General features: G+C 37.5%; 1 long non-coding RNA gene across 1 annotated transcript; it reads right to left on the minus strand.

Moving 5' to 3' along the window:
• Nucleotides 1-2,297: 2,297 nt before the first annotated feature.
• On the minus strand, nt 2,298-2,987 carry LOC140174188 (uncharacterized). The gene is made up of 2 exons (XR_011863406.1): nt 2,736-2,987; nt 2,298-2,589 (listed from the first exon to the last, which is right to left on the minus strand). It is a non-coding gene; the product is annotated as an uncharacterized lncRNA (long non-coding RNA).
• Between the last annotated feature and the right edge of the window lie 15,260 nt (nt 2,988-18,247).

Below are 18,247 nucleotides of genomic sequence, written 5' to 3' on the forward strand. Positions count from 1 at the left end.
ACTTTACCCAAAAAAATATAATAATTTTAGACTATTCACTTGTAAGATATTTCATAGTTTTTTGTATATCAAACTTAAAAATAAATATTTCATAAATACTTTAAATTTGTATTTTTTAAAAATAATTAGTAAGAATTTAATTGAAAAATTTTATCTAATAATATACAAATTTAGTTACAAATATAAAAATGAATATTTCATAAATACTTTGCATTTTTAATTCAGAAAATTATATTATATCTGATTTGAGAGTTATAGAAGACTCCAATATAAAGTTAACAATATTTAAACAATTCTTATTAAATAAATATTTTTTATTAGTTAAACGAATTTTACCCATTATATTATTTTATATCGATTGTTCATAAATCATACTTAAAGAAATAACTGGATAAGTGGTTTTTTTTTTTTGGGTAAGATTATAAAAATAAAAATTAAAAACTTTTTGTTTATTATATTTTGTATCATAGCTCATATTTAGAGTGATTCAAAGTTTATAATTTATAATTTAAAGTTTAAATTTAAAATTTAAAATTTAAAATTCTAAATTTATGATTTAGATTTTAGAATTCAGAAAGTGTTACACTCTCGATATTTTTCTGGAGCACATTAACATTATAATATCATAAGTATTATACAAAACATTTTTGTAAAAAGTTAAGTTGAAGTCGATTATAATGTGTAAGACTATTATTTCTATTTGTAAGACGATTTGTGCAATTTCTCCCTAAACTTGTCATTTACTTATTTGAAAAAAATCTGAATGTAGTTAATATCGTTGCTTCCAATAATAGATTGTTCATTTGGAGGTCCAAAATATTGAGAGAAGGAAATGCTACCGGCAAGTGGTTCTGAGACACATTGGCTGCATTGAGGGGCCTTGCATTAGATAGTGCTATATATATATATATATATATATATATATATATATATATATATATATATATATATATATATATATATATACTAACAAATACATATAAATTATTTTATGAAAAGTACTAGTTTCACAATAATTTAAAATTAACTTAGTCAATGAGAAGAATGGTTTTTTCGATGCAAAATTAGCTTACAAAATAGGCCTAATTAAATATACAGATTGAAGGCAAATAATTAGCTAATGGAATTAACAGTTATGCATCCTTTCTGAACCTCAAGAACCAGAACATACTTTGATCTATGTTGTTGTGTGTAATAAGTAAAAACTCCATAATTAATTGGACCAAGATAGCTATATATATCTCAATAACAATATACAACATAGTCTTAATATAATTTTTTTCTCAATAATAGCGTAATAATATACTAAAAAAAAGAACAACACGACAACAACAAGACATATCTCTATTTTCTATTAACTCTCGTAACAGAAAACTGAAGACTCTCACTCAAAATCCATACTAATTTATAATTTTACTCAAAAGCTATATCATATGCAAACTTTTATTTACAGACAAATAACCTAATGACTAATATCCTTCATGCTTAAGAATAGAATTGGTGGTGGACAACTTGCGTTTAGTTTGTTAATTACTTTCTTTCTAATTCTTAAAAGTTACATATTTTTTAATGTTGGTCAAAATTTACAACTCACATTTAACTTTAATTCAAGTGATTTTTTTTCACTTCTTGCTTTTAGTATGCATAAGTAGATGCTTCTCAGAATATCTAAAATTCAAAAGATAATTATCTAAGGAACAAAAGATAATATCTGGTTTTATTCTCATTTAATTTCAAATCAAAAGTAATAATAACTTATTCCATTTAGCATTTATAACAATAAATAAGATCATCATTATATAAATTATTTAATTTGAAATATCATAATTTGTGATTATAATTAATATATGTATTGCCCACAAACAAATTAAGAAATTAAAATAATTTTCTAACAATAATAGGATTCAAATCGATTGAAATCTTGAATTGGTGGCAATTGGATATACTTTAACTTGTCAAACATATCAACTTCTGTAATCTTCTTCTTATCAACATTGATGAATTCAGTTTGCACTTCTTTTAAATACTTGAATATGAGTTGTCATATTAAACTTTTATAATCTTCTAAAAACTTGATTATTGATGATTGATAAGATTAGTATAGTTCCTAACATTGTGGGAGTTGAAAATTCAATCAAAAGTCAAGATTTTCACCGAGTATCTAAACAAACTGCATGAAGAGCAATGAAGTGCTACAAATGGTGTTGCATGAAAAGAAAGGACTAAACCAGGGGTTGGATCTATAAAAATTAATATTGAAACTAAAACAAAAGCAACTGATCAGTAGGCTGAAATAATAAATCAGTCAAATATAGTTTGTTCATTAGCTAACAGAAATCATACACTTTATTCCACAAACACAGAAGCTCACATCTTTTTAGGAAAATGAAAGAAAAAAAAAAAGGAAAAAAGAGAAAAACACTTGAAGCTAAGAGAGTCTTTTAAGATTTCATGGTCTATCCTGTGGCTACAAAGAAGTCTAACAAGCCACAAGGGTCTCATAGTGAAGATAAACAACCTTCCAAGCTAAGGAACATTCTAAACACCACAAGGATGATGATGAGTACTATCACTCAAATCCTTCATTCCCTGCAAATTTTGGAAGAATGAGGTTGGCAAAGAGCCGCTAAATTTATTGTTGGAAATATAAAAAATTCTCAAACTTTGGAAATGGATGTTCGCACTGAAACTAGTGATGGTACCATAAAGCTTATTTTTGCTCGTAAACTGAGTACCTTCAACTCCTGAAGCGTTTCTAGCCAACTGGAAAACGCATTCTCTATATTATTATCTGCAAGATCCAAAACTTTCAACAATAATGTACAATTAGCCAAAGACTGAGTCACTGAGGTAATGGACCCTCAATATAAAGAAGTAAGGCTAAGTGAGAAATAGTCAACACTATTGTTATTAAAATTAATAGAGAAAAAATTATTGTGAGATATATCAAGGCTAGTTAAAGATTTTAACTTTAAAAATTGGTTGAACTCTAGCTGACCACTCAAGTGAGTTGATGATAAATATAAACTAGTAAGATTTTCAAATTCAAATAGTGAGTTTGGTAATCTACCTTGGAGTTTGTTATTAGAAAGAGACAAATATTACATAGAATAAGTAGAGAATTCACACCTATTGGTCCTACAAGCTTGTTGTCACTAAGATCCATTATTATCAATGAAGGCCAAGAATAGCAACAATCTGGAATTGTTTCATTAAATAAATTATTATTCAAATACGGAAATTTTAATTTTGAGAGTTTAGTGACTTTACTTGGAATTGGATCTTCCAAATTATTATATATTGAGATGAGTGAATATCACAACAATCTGCATCGTTCTTCCATGATGCTTTCTTGAGAGAAGAGAAACAAGGGAAGGGAATGATCCTCCGCCAGTTGTTCAAAAGAGTCCTTGAATTGGAGCAAGTTTGATGATGAGCAAGTCAGCAAGTGCATAGGAAATAGATCAAATCAGGGAAATCTAGTTTATTGCTGGGCAGTGTTTTTTGCTGCACTTTTGCCAATACTAACCAATAAAAGATTAAAATGATTAAAATTTATTTAGAATTAAATTATCCACTAAAAATATTTGAATGATCATTTTTTTTTGTGACTGAAATAAATTAAACAAATAAAAACAAAACAAACAAAACAAGGAACTGCTTAAATAGAGGGACAGTCCCGTTTAAGACTACTCTTAAACTCTTCCCAAGGTGAAAGAAGCTCCACATGCGAAAGTTGTAATTTCATCGCCATCTTTGCCATAATATCTGCCACCGTGTTTGCATCTCTCATAATCAAACGAAGGTCAACACGCCAATTCCAATGCATGATATCTCTTATTTTGAGCACCAATGGATCAATAAACCCAAAACCATCTTAAGTAACAAGATTAAATGCTTCCACACAATCCGTCTCACAAATAACATCTCGTTGACCCACATCCCAAGCTAAGAGATATCCTTTCCAAATAGCAAACAATTCTCCTTGAAGAATACTATTACTCTCAATCATTCCCAAACACCCCCTTTGCCAGCTCTCATTACAATCTCTAATAACACAAGCAAAACCAACACTATCACCCGAACCAAAATAACTAGCATCACAATTAATCTTAAAAGTACCAATGGATGGGGATTCTAAAAACCAGTTAGAGTAGAGGGAAGGGACATACGTTGTAATTCAAAAATATTCTTAAGCTCCTTTTCTGAAGTTAATGTCAGACAAATCACTTTTTTCGGAGGCCAAGTTTCATGGGGATTAAAGACGTCATTATTCCTTGCTCGCCATATCCACCAAAGTCCCGAAAAGAACTTGAACGGATGCTCTCTGCTATGATACAAGAACCAGTTCTTCAAATCCAAAGGATGACAAGAAATATCCAACCTATGCCAGACAAGCTTAGCTTTTGGACAATCCCGAATACAATGTAAAACCGATTCCTGGCTAGAAAGACATATTGGACACCTATCCGATGACGACATCCCTCTTCTAAAGCAAAAACTTGCAGTAGGAAGAGCCTCCTTAAGACACAACCAAGCCAAAAACTTATGCTTTTCCAAAACAAGCTGACGCCAAAGCCAAAGCCAATTCTCCCGCTCCTCTCAACCAAACAGCTGCTTACACAACCACAAGTAACCATTGCGTGAGTCATAGACTTTGGCAGCAGACCCACTCCAATACCAACCCACTTCCGAACCTGCTTGTTCATCTGGATTGTAAGAGAGAATATTACCTTTCAGATTTTGAGATAAAGGAGAATAAAGATTATCCAAATGCCACCTACCAACCGATCAAATATCCTGTATCCGGAGATTCGAATCAGAAATGTGAACATAATCCATCTTATTAGATAATCGTCCTTCTCTCCTCCAGCTAGAAAACCAAAAATTCTGGTTCAAATCTCCAATACACCAAGCAAACCCATCCTTCAACACTTCCCAAGCCTTGCAAAAACACCTCCAAATGGGAGAGTCCTTGTTCTTAGGATAACTAAAATAGTCGTATAGAGATGATCGGTATTTGGCATCCAACAATTGGACCCAAAGCTTGTTTGGCTGCTGGAAAAAAGTCCAAACTAGCTTCCCAAGAAGAGCAATATTTACACAATAAGGATCTCTAATCCCCAAACCTCCATATTTTTTTGGAGTAACCAGTACTTTCCAACTAACAAGATTTAATCCTCTTACATCAACTTGTCCTTTCCAAAGAAAATTCCTCATCATAGACTCCAATTTACTAATGATTCCTTTGGGAAAAAGAGAGACCTGCATCTGGTACGTGGAAATGGCGGTGGCAACAGAATTAACCAAGCAGAGTCTACCAGCCCGATTAAGTAAACTTCATTTTCAGCTTGCTAGCCTACTCCGAATCTTATCCAGAACACCATTGAAAGCTAAACGAGTCACCCTAGAATGGCTAAGGGTAACTCCAAGATACTTGCCCAAGTCTTGGACAAATCTGATAGAGGATACCCCAGTGAAAACCTCTTTTCTTGTTGCAGAGACATTCTTGGAGCAAAGCGCTTTAGACTTCTCCACATTAATCTTCATCCCAGATGCTTTACAAAAAGTCTTTAAAACCAACATCACATTTTGCACTTGTCTCTTTGTAGAATTACAGAATAGAAGCAAGTCATCCGCAAACATTAAGTGGGATATTCTTGGTCCCCCTCTAGAAATAGCAACCGGCTCCCACAAGCCCAAATCAACCTGATGACTAATAAAGCATGCCAATCGCTCCATACACAACACAAAAAGATAGGGTGACATAGGGTCTCCTTGTCTAAGACCTCGGCTAGGAGTAAAGCCATTCAGACGACTCCCATTCCAAAGAATAGATAAGGAAGAAGTAGTGACACAATTCATAATCAAATTAAGTGTAGGAATAGGAAAACTAAAGCTCTTAAGGGTATGAGCTAAAAACCTCCAGTCAACTCTGTCATAAGCTTTCTCCAAATCAATCTTAAAGGCCAGTGTGCCTTTCTTTGATTTAGTCTTCTTCATAAAGTGGAAGACTTCTTGAGCAATAATGATGTTGTCAGGAGTTCCTCGTCCCGGAATAAATCCTCCTTGAAGCGGGCCAACAATCTCCGCAAGATGAGGACGAAGCCTATTAACAAGGACCTTCGTGATGATCTTGTAAACTACATTGCAGAGACTAATCGGCCTGAAATCTTTCATAGATACCGGTGATTCAACCTTTAGAATGAGAACCAGTAAAGTCTCCAACATTCTCGGATCAAGAGTAACACCGGAGAATGCCTACTTAACCATCTTCCAAACATCAAGACCAATGATCTCCCAATATTCTTTGAAGAAGAAAGCTTGAAACCCATCAGGACCCGGAGCTTTAAAAGAGTTCATTTGAAAAACAACTGTTCTGACTTCCTCCATAGTAACTGGTGCCGTAAGATTATTGCAAGCTTCCTCATTCAGAGAAGGAAGAGGCACATCACCAAGGCGACCCAAATCAACATCATCCAAATGACAGAATAAGCTTTTATAGAAAGACTCTGCTTCTTGACTCAGAACCTCTGGATCAGTTTCCCACACTCCATCCTTGAGAAAAAGGCCATAAATCTTATTATGCTTCCTTCGCGCAAGAGTTTGAATATGAAAGAATCTTGTATTCCTATCCCCGAACCTTACCCACTGCTCTCTGGACTTTTGGAACCATAGGAGCTCTTCTTGCACTAGAGTATTATTATAATCATCAAGCAACAGTTGCTCTTTCTGACGCAAATAAATACTATCCACCACTTCCAAACGCTTTTGTAAATAATTAATTTGCTGCTCTAATTCACATTTCTTAACAAAAATGTTACCAAATACCTCCGAGTTAAACTCTAGTGAATTCTTCTGTACTTCTGAAAGCTTGCCATGAATCCCTCTATTACCAAACCACCATGACTGGTTCACAATATCCCTATACCCAGGATGAGTAGCCCAGGCAGCAACAAATCAGAAAGGTCGGTTCCCTTTAGGCTGAGGACGACCTTTACAACGCACCAGAATAGGGCAATGATCAGACTGAAGCCTATTTAAAATTTCTGCATAAGCCTCTGGAAAGATAGATAACCAACTACTATTTATACAGACTCGATTAAGCCTTTTTGCCATGTCAACATAATTTTTCACCCTCCTGTACCAAGAAAACCGCCTCCCAATAGTCTTCAGATCAAACAAACCACTATCCCCTAATGAAGTAGCAAACATGTCTGCTCTTTGATGAGAAAATTGACAGCCCTTAGATTCATGAGAAAATTTGACTTTATTAAAATCACCAAGAACAATCCAAGGTCCTTGAAAAACCATGGATTATGCAACAAGATAATCCCAAAGCAGAACCCTTTTATTAAATTGAGGACTACCATAAATACCACTACACCTCCAAATTAAATTGTCAAAGTGAACCTCAACAGTAACACCCTGATCAAAAGCATCAATGAACTTACAACAAACACCCTTCATAGAGGATAGAAACCAAATACCTCCCTTATGCCCCTCTGCTTCTACTATACCAACAGAGTGATACCCCAACCTTTCTCAAAATAATTTTAAATGCTGAAAAGGGGAGTGAGTTTCAACCACAATAAAGAAAATATGTCTAAATTTCCTAACAAGTTCCTTACAATGCACCCGGGCTAACTTATTAGAAACACCCCTAATATTCCAAACAATCATATCTAAACTATCCATAAATAATAGGGACAGAATAAATAAGAACATAAACTCTAAACAGAATCACCAACCTCAATAGGTGGTTTGTTCTGCGGTACTGGCACACTCTGATCCTCAATAATTGCCACCTTCGGACCCCCTGACACTGCACCTGCCATGCTTCCATCTACTAAGGTTTCCTCCGTTGTGCCACCATTTTTATCAACTGGTGAGTTCTGCAAGGAGGAAGGCCGAGGACGCTTCCGTAGAGAAATTCCACGACGTGCAGGAGTTCTGCGCGATGGAGATGGCGCAATTTCATGTTTTTTCCGCTTTCCCATCCTAATGCCAATTGATTTGCCTTCATCACCATGAAAATTAGGTCTTGGAACCCTTCTCGAACCAAACTTGTGCTGCTTTCCATCTTGGTCCTTCAAACCTGATGACTGGCCCATTGTGAATTTTCCCTTACGCAGCACTTATTGCCAACCCTCTCCATCATCCATGCATGCCTCATTAACATGACCATCAGGCCCGTGAGGAGCCAATGATTCTGTAACCACATCCTTCCCTTTAACAACTCCTAATTTTTCACTCAAATTACGAGGATTCTCACCCAAATTACGAGGATTCTAACCCAAATCACGAGCTTCTGATTCAGCCTCTTTTTGAATCTCATGATTGTTGTGTGGCACTAGTGTCGGGGCTTCATTATTTTTTCCATTACCAAAGGAATTTTCGTTTCCTTCCAAGGACTCCTTCTCCATGCACAATGATTTATCATGCCCATACCGTGTACAAGTAGCACAAATCAACTGTAAACTCTCGTACTCCACTTCATAAGTCACACCCTCCACTATAATATGTTTGATAACAGGCAACTCAAGATTAATTTGAACACAAACTCGGGCATATTTTCCACTTTCTGCAAGTTTAGTGGCCAAATATACTTTCACTGGAATCTCTATTGCAGAAGCAATTCGCAGCATTGCTTGTTCCTGGTAGCACCAAATTGGAAGTCCCGAGACTCGAATCCATACCAGCGTTGATCTAAAGGATTTTTCGTATGGCCTAAAATCCACATCCCATGGCTTTACTGCAACATAGTGACCGTCTATCAACCACGGGCCACCAAGAATGACTTTCTCACGATCAGCAGCAATATCAAAGTTAACCAAAAAATATCCAAACCCCACATCCAACAAATCAAACCCTCCTTTGATGCGCCATACTATCTGAAGCTTATGCATGAGAGCCGTGTAGCCATAATGCTTATCCAGCACCTTGATCACGATGGCTTCCTTATAAGGTTCAGCTAGACAGCTCTTTGTCTCCTTGGTAAAATTGACACTTGGTGGACGAGAATCACCCTGCTTACCTGTCACGGTCGCGATACCATCACCAGATAAAGACCCTACTAATGCAAATGCCTTAGACTTTTCTGCACCAATGACTTTATCTCTAAAGGAGACCTTATATGGCTTTTCTAACCCCTCTCGAAAAGAACCCTCCTTAACACCGGATACACACCCACCCACGCTCTCCCCCTTATCTCTTCCGATGGCATGGCCATCTTCCTCACCGTGTTTCACCCTCAACCGCTCGTCCCCGCTCTCTCCTTCTCTCATTCTCCTTGAGTACGGAATACATACTCTTTCTCTGCTAGGGTTTTTTTTATTTGAATGATCATCTTGAACAACATGAACAACTACTAATCAAATAAAAATATACTACACCCTAATTTAATGCTACTAATTAAATTTAAGATTAATTTACTCTTTTAACCCTATTAATTTACATTGTTCACACATTATTCAAAAATATTGTTGGTTACCTATACTTTTCCTATCTAATTTTATTGTGTTTTCAATGAAAGTGTCATTCGATTATACTAAAAATCTAAAATTATATATAATATGAATTGAGAATTAGTTCTATCTGCAATCCAATTTTATTTTATATTTTTTTTACCAAAATACAATGAGGTGTAGACTAATATCTCTCTTAAAAGTTTTTAGATTATTTTGGATTGATTTAAATTTTAAAATATATTAAATAAAAGCATATATATATAATTTGTTAATCATAATAAGTTGACAATATATGATGCATTTTATTAAGAATTTGTACATAACACATAAGCAAGATATGTGCATAGATTTATAGTATTATGATGTAGTTAAAATTTTAAGTTAATTAAAATCTCTTAAATCCTTTTTTGATATTACAATCTCAATATATCTGTATTAAATCAGGTGATTGATTTTATGATTTAAATTATATTATTATTTTATATTTTACTTATTTAATTTATTCTTTTAATTTTATAAAGAATCTCGATTTTCACTTACATTTGTCAAGCCGTGGTTGTTTTTTGTAAATCGAAAATAACATTCTAAATCTAACCCGTTTGACAAATTCAAAATTTATAGAATGATCCTACTATGTTGTATATTCAATTAAGTTTAGCTTCGATTCTTTTTAATTTGAAAATTTTGATATGATTGAGATCTGAATGTATGAGTAGTCAAATACATTTGTAAGCTATATATAGCTGAAGAAAGCTATGACAAATCATTTTAAATCAAAAACAAAAGCAAATTAAACAGATCAATGATTAGGTTTTCTTATCTCTAATTCACAAGAAGTTGAAATAATAGATGCTGACTCATGTAGAATTTATTTATTAATAGAAATAGCATATTTTATTCAAAAAAACAGAATAGTTCACATCATTACAGAAAAAAAAAAAAGAAAAAAAAAAAGAAGAAAAACACAAGAAGCTAACACAGTCTCCTGCAATTTGCATGGCCTCTGATCTGCAATTAATGTGCATGTTTTGTTAAGTATAGCCACAAAGAAGTCAGGCAAGCCACAAGGGTTCCAAGGAACATCCCAAACACCACTCCACATGCAAATCCCACTACTGCTTTGCTTCCACCCAAATAATGATTCTTTTGTCTCAGGAAATACTGAAGGTGGTTGTTCTTCATCATTGCCGCATGACTTTGACAAAGGGAATCCACAAAGCATTGGAGCAGGTTTGAGTTGTCATGGTGGTTGCATAGTGGCAACACCAATGAGCAAGTGGAAGATAGAGTATGAAGGAGAAGAAGAAGCAACAAGAGAGTAAAACACCTCATCATTATGTTTAGAAAACTATATCTGTTTAAATGTGTGTGGTGCATGGCAAGTCATGAATGCAAATATATATAGGTCATCCCGTGCGTGGAATATGCTCCAAACTCTGTTAATAGTGTGCTCTGTGCTACTATTTTTTTTTTGAAATAGTCTACGGGCCAGCAACTTTATTAAATTTTGGCCAGCATGTAATCAGCCAAAAAAAATGAGTAATTCTATATCATTGGATGAAATCTCACACTATTAAAAACATTATTGATGACTACTTGATGATTATCAATCACAAAAGTTACTGACACCTATCGCTCCTTATTTTTTCCACAACCTCATCACATACTTGCATTATTGCATCTATTAAAAGTTTACACACATTCCAACATTATATTAAAAACTCAGCTCTATTTATAATCAAACTATAATCAAGTTAGAAATCCATGTGAAAGACAATTTTATACATGATTTTCATGAACAACAAAACTAGAATCAATAATTCGGTTTCCTCACACAAAATATAGTTTAAATGTAATCCAATTTTCTTTGTTTATTTTTTCGATAACTTATATAGTATGTGGAATTCAATATTCTGTGAGTTGGAGACTTGAGTTTTCATTTTCTAATGAAGTGACTAAGTTACCATATGATAATAAATTGGAAAAGAAAACTACGGTTCTAATGAAAAAAATTCATTTTGTATATTTATATTACAATGTTTGAATTTACAGTCAAAGCTATTGAAAAAAATAATAAAATAAAAGGGAGTGAATATAATTGAAATGCATATCTTTGAATTCGTCGTGTAAGCAGAAATAAAAGAATGTGCATAAGAAAGAATGTGAGGGTCTAGCAAGCACTTTTATTAAAATTTGATAAATATTTAGCCTGTAAAAGAAAAATGAGTAATTTTTTATTATTAAATAAAATTTTATACTATTAAAAAATTTATTAATAACTAATTAATAATTACAAATCATAAAATTAGTTGGTCCTCTAACATTCTCCGGTAATTAAAAGAAATAAAAGAAAAAATAATAAAAAAAGAATTCAATAAGAATAGTGAAAAAAAGATATATATATATATATATATATATATATAAATATGTGACTGATTTTAATAATTAATTTTAATATATATTTAAAATTTTTATATAAGCATGTACTGTGATTTGTAGAAGCTGGCGAAAATAAAAATGGATTTTCTACAAAGCGCATTGCATAGCTCTGTATATAAATCATAATATATCCATTAATTAGATACTATTTGCATAACTTATCACTCTTAATTCGAAATACACGTGGCAAGTTTATGTATGATAGATGAAGAATGAAGAAGCAACAAGAATAAACAATGGCCCTTTTGATAAATAATAATACTAATTTATAGAGACAATAAACTTAATGTTAGTTTTTTTTTTGGAAGATTTATAAGCTTAATATATTTTTTTTTGGTCAAGATAAGCTTAATATTTAACTAATAGCACAATATTAAGATTTTTTATTATTCGAACTTTGTAAGATTATATTATTTTGATATACATACCTTGTATCAGACCAAACAAAATACTTAATTACCTTGTGTTCATACCCTGACCCAATAACAAAGGTCTAGGCCCAAATAAAAGACTTAGTCCAAAGGATTAAGCCTTGCTACGTACCGACCTTCACACAGGAAGTCGGTAACAACCACGACTTACTTTAAAGAAGTCGGGCATAAGATTAGCTGGCAGATGAACACTCATTCAAATGAGTAACTGCCCCTAAAATCTCTCTAACCGCTTCATAAAGCCATATCTTAACCTCCCAAAGATAATGGGACGGTTAACACCCTAAAGATACGGCACTACTCCAACGGTGGTTATTGGCTCACCACTATAAATACACTGACACCCCTCAGGTATCTCTAAGCCCAATACTCTCTAGACCTGCTCACACTCTTGCTAACTTAGGCATCGGAGTGTCTTTGCAGGTACCACCCCCCATTCACTCACGAGCACAAGTCGGACGGAGTCTCCCGAGTTGCACACTCACACGGAAACCTCCTCCTTCACACATTTGGGCCAGCCAACGCCATCCATTCAGACAATCTCTGGTTACCTACCGTAACATTGGCGCCGTTACCGGGGACCCGAGATCATCCATTGATGGTGGACAGATCCCACGAAAAAGGCCATGTGGAAACAGATTCCGAACAAGAGAATCTGAACATGAGTAATAACGATGCGGATCTAGCCCTACACCAGGAAGTTAACAATCAACACAGAGAGGGCACCTCCGGGGTAAAAAAACCCGAAGGTAAATTCCTCAGATGGGCGCGAATCAGAAAAAGGCGGACCATCCCACGTAGCTGAACTAATGGGATTAGTCCACAGCCGCCTGGAACAATTAGAGCAAGAGCGGGAGAAGCAAAAGGAAACTGAAAAGTACCTCAAAGAGGAGATGGAGCGGCGAAAAGAGTTAGAAAGAAAACTCTTAAAGCTAGAATCTTCCCTCAAGAGTTACAACTCCCGCGACGAACAAGAAGAACAACTCTCGGGCGGAGAGGATCCTTTCAGCGAGGACATAATGAGGGCGAAAGTTCCGAGCAACTTCAAAAGCCCGGACATGGACCTCTACGATGGAACGACGGATCCTAAGCATCATTTGAGCAACTTCAAAAGTCGGATGTACCTAGCTGATGCCTCCGACGCGACGCGATGCAAAGCTTTCCCGACCACTTTGTCAAAAGCAGCGATGAAGTGGTTCGATGGCCTTCCCCCGAGGTCGATCACCAGCTTTGAAGACCTCTCAAGGAAGTTCTTGATGAGGTTCTCAATTCAGAAAGACAAGGTAAAACATGCACCGAGCCTCCTTGGAATAAAACAGGAGGTCGGAGAATCGTTACGAGCCTACATGGAAAGGTTCAACAAAGCATGTCTGGAGATCCAAGACTTGCCCACGGAGGCAGTCATAATGGGGTTAGTCAATGGACTTAGAGAAGGTCCCTTCTCACAGTCCATATCTAAAAGACACCCCGTTTCTCTAAGTGATGTACAAGAAAGGGCTGAAAAGTACATCAATATGGAAGAGAATGCCAGATTAAGGGATCCGAGTTGGCGACCTGGACCCCTTCCCTCAACTAAAGAGAGGGAAAGGGAAGCCAAGAAAAAGGAAGAACTCGGTCTCGAGAGGCCCAGGAAATATCACTCTTATACTCCTCTAAAAGCTTCTATAGTGGATGTATACAGAGAGATTTGCCACACTGAAAGGCTGCCACCCCCTAGACCCATTAAAAATAAAAAAGGGGGGAGCCGCAGCGATTATTGCGAGTACCATAAAATATATGGTCACTCCACTAACGACTGTTACGACCTCAAGAATGTGATAGAAAAGCTGGCTAGAGAAGGTCGGCTTGATAGATATCTCATGGAAAGGTCGGACAGTCACGGAAAGAGAAAGCGAGATGATATGGATAGAAGAGACCCACCGCCGCAGACTCCAGAGAGACATATCCATATGATCTCGGGAGGATTTGCGGGAGGGGGGCTCACTAAATCCTCTCGCAAAAGACATCTCAAAAGAGTCTATCAAGTCGGGGAAGAGTCACCCGACCTCCCCACTATTTCGTTCACAAAAGAAGATGGGCAAGGGATAATCCTCGGGCACGACGATCCAGTGGTGATAACTATGATCCTAGCCAATGCCCATCTCCACAGAACCCTAGTAGACCAAGGAAGCTCGGCGGACATCCTTTTCAAGCCCGCTTTCGACAAACTAGGGTTAGATGAAAAAGAGTTAAGAGCCTACCCCGATACCCTATATGGATTAGGGGATACGCCAATAAAACCACTGGGATTTTTGCCCCTTCACACCACTTTTGGAAAAGGGAAAAGATCAAGGACTCTGAGTATAGACTTCATAGTCATTGATGAAGGGTCAGCCTATAATGCCTTAATTGGCAGGACTACCCTTAATCGCCTCGGAGCAGTGGTATCCACTCCCCACCTTTGCATGAAATTTCCGACCTCAGCGGGAATAGCAATGGTAAGAGGAGATCAAAAATTGGCGAGGAAATGCTACAATGAAAGCCTAAATCTGAGAGGAAAGGGCAAAGAAGTCCACACCATAGAGCTCGGCGGCACAAGGGCCAGAGAAGAGCTGCGACCACAGCCGGGGGGAAAAACTGAGGAGATACAGATCGGTAAAGAGGAAGGAAAAAACACTTATATAGGAGCCAACCTAGGGGAAACTCTAAAGCAAGGGCTGGCTGAACTCCTAAAAGATAATTCCGACCGCTTCGCCTGGAAAGCCTCTGACATGCCCGGGATTGATCCCGAGCTCATGTCCCACAAGCTCTCGGTTTACCCAGGGTCCCGACCTGTACAACAAAGAAGGCGTAAGCTCGGCCTGGACCGAGCCCTAATAGTAGAAGAGCAAGTACAGGCGCTCCTGGAAGCCGGCTTTATTAGAGAGGTCAAATACCCAACATGGCTAGCCAATGTGGTGCTAGTCAAAAAACAGAATGGTAAATGGAGAATGTGCATCGACTATACCGACTTAAACAAGGCATGTCCTAAGGACCCTTATCCCCTACCAAGTATTGATACCCTGGTAGACTCCAGCTCGGGGTACCACTACTTGTCATTCATGGACGCCTACTCGGGATATAATCAAATCCCGATGTATGAGCCCGACCAGGAGAAAACATCATTCATCACACCCAGAGCCAACTATTGCTACGTGGTCATGCCATTCGGATTAAAGAATGCAGGAGCCACATATCAAAGGTTGATGAATAAAGTGTTTTTCACCCACCTGGGGAGCCTAATGGAAGTATACGTCGACGACATGCTAGTAAAAACTAAGGAAGAAGTCGACCTCTTAGCCGACCTCTCACAAGTCTTTGACACCATAAGGTTGCATGGGATGAGACTAAATCCTGCAAAGTGCGCCTTCGCGGTTGAAGCAGGAAAATTTCTAGGATTTATGCTAACACAAAGAGGGATTGAGGCCAATCCCGATAAATGTAGAGCCATCCTAGAAATGAAAAGTCCGACTTGTTTGAGAGAGGTCCAGCAGCTCAATGGCCGACTTGCAGCCCTCTCCAGATTTTTGGCAGGATCGGCACTAAAATCCCTTCCACTATTTTCCTTATTAAGAAAGGGATGCCCATTCGAATGGACTCCGGAATGCGAGGAGGCGTTCCAAGAGTTCAAAAAGTTTTTAAGCCAACCTCCTATCTTAACCCGACCAGCACCAGGAAAGGACCTCGTTCTGTACTTATCCGTAGCAAACAGGGCTGTCTCGTCGGCCCTGATAAAGGAAGACGAGGTCGGACAACACCCAGTCTACTTCATCAGTAAGGTCCTACAAGGCCCTGAACTAAGGTACCACAAACTAGAAAAGTTTGCATACTCCTTAGTAATAGCCTCACGAAGGCTACGACCTTACTTTCAAGCGCACACAATAAGAGTCCGTACGAACCAACCCATGAAGCAAATCCTCCAAAAGACGGATGTTGCAGGGAGAATGGTTCAATGGGCGATAGAGCTCTCCGAGTTCGATTTGAGATACGAAACTCAGACAGCAATTAAAGCCCAATGCCTTGCCGACTTCGTGGCAGAATATGCAGGGGATCAAGAGGACAAACCGACTACATGGGAACTCTATGTAGACGGATCCTCCAACAAAACAGGGAGCGGCGCAGGCATAATATTAGTAGATGAAAGGGGAACTCAGATAGAGGTTTCCTTAAAATTTGAATTTCCGGCTTCAAATAATCAGGCAGAATATGAAGCCTTGATCGCCGGACTAAAGTTGGCAGAAGAAGTCGGCGCTATAAAAGTAATGATATACAGTGACTCACAGGTGGTGACCTCCCAAATAAGCGGAGAATATCAGGCAAAGGACCCTAACATGAAGAGGTACTTGGAAAAAACTTTGGAGCACCTTGGACGCTTTGCAGAAACCGAGATCAAACACATAACTCGGGATCTAAACAGCAGAACGGATGCCCTATCCAAATTAGCAAGTACCAAACCAGGAGGGAACAACAGAAGACTGATTCAGGAAACCCTCCAAGAGCCCTCGATAGCAAAAACAGAAGATAACCAAGAGGTACTTGAGGTAGTCGGTTTAAACCTCGGATGGATGAACCCCTTAGTCGAATACATGAAATTCGACATCCTCCCTACAGAGGAGAAAGAAGCTAAAAAGATCCGAAAAGAAGCACAACATTATACCTTGGTGAGAAATATCCTCTACAGAAGAGGGATATCAGCGCCATTACTAAAGTGCGTACCGACCTCAAGAACTGCCGAGGTATTGGAGGAAGTACATAGCGGGATCTGCGGAAATCATCTCGGAGCAAGATCTCTAGCCAGAAAAGTAATCCGAGCTGGATTCTACTGGCCGACCTTGCAAAAAGATGCCACAGAATTTGTGAAAAAGTGTCAACCGTGTCAGATGCATGCAAATTTCCACGTGGCTCCCCCAGAAGAGCTCATTAGTATCACTTCTCCATGGCCTTTTGCAAAATGGGGAATGGATTTGCTAGGTCCTTTTCCCCAAGCGCCAGGACAAGTCAAATATTTGATCGTGGGAATAGATTACTTCACAAAGTGGATAGAAGCAGAACCATTAGCCACTATCACCGCTCAAAGAAGTCGCAGGTTCCTCTACAAAAATATCATCACAAGATATGGGATACCTCATTCCATTACTACGGATAATGGAACCCAATTCACCGACGCTACCTTCAAGAGCTTAGTGGCCAGTATGAAAATCAAACATCAGTTCACCTCGGTGGAACACCCACAGGCCAATGGGCAAGCCGAGGCAGCCAACAAAATCATACTGGCAGGACTAAAGAAGAGACTACAGGAAGCAAAGGGAGCTTGGGCTGAAGAGCTCCCTCAGGTGTTATGGGCCTATAGGACAACCCCCCAATCTACCACAGGAGAAACACCTTTCCGACTAGTCTATGGTGTAGAAGCCATGATTCCGATAGAAATCAATGAGCAAAGCCCAAGGGTAATTCTCCATGACGAGGTCGGAAATGTACGGGGACATAAAGAGGAGCTCGACTTGCTCCCCGAAGTCCGAGAAGATGCCCAGATAAGAAAAGCAGCATTGAAACAAAGGATGACTACCAGGTACAACAAGAAAGTCATTCGAAGAACATTTGCCCCGGATGACTTGGTCCTAATCAGAAACGACATTGGAGTCAACAAATCAGGAGAAAGAAAGCTCGCCGCAAATTGGAAGGGACCATACAAAATCAAGGAAGTTTTAGGAAAAGGTTATTATAAAGTAACCGACTTGAATGGCGCTGAGTTACCAAGGTCGTGGCATGCTTGTAATATGAAAAGGTACTACAGTTAAAAGCGAACTCTACTCCCTGATGAACTCTTTTCCCAACTTCACGATTTTTTCCCAAAAGGGTTTTTTCTGGAGAAGGGTTTTTAACGAGGCA

This window comes from Arachis hypogaea, chromosome 7 (genome assembly GCF_003086295.3).
Source record: "Arachis hypogaea cultivar Tifrunner chromosome 7, arahy.Tifrunner.gnm2.J5K5, whole genome shotgun sequence".
In the NCBI taxonomy this organism is placed as follows: Eukaryota; Viridiplantae; Streptophyta; class Magnoliopsida; order Fabales; family Fabaceae; genus Arachis; species Arachis hypogaea.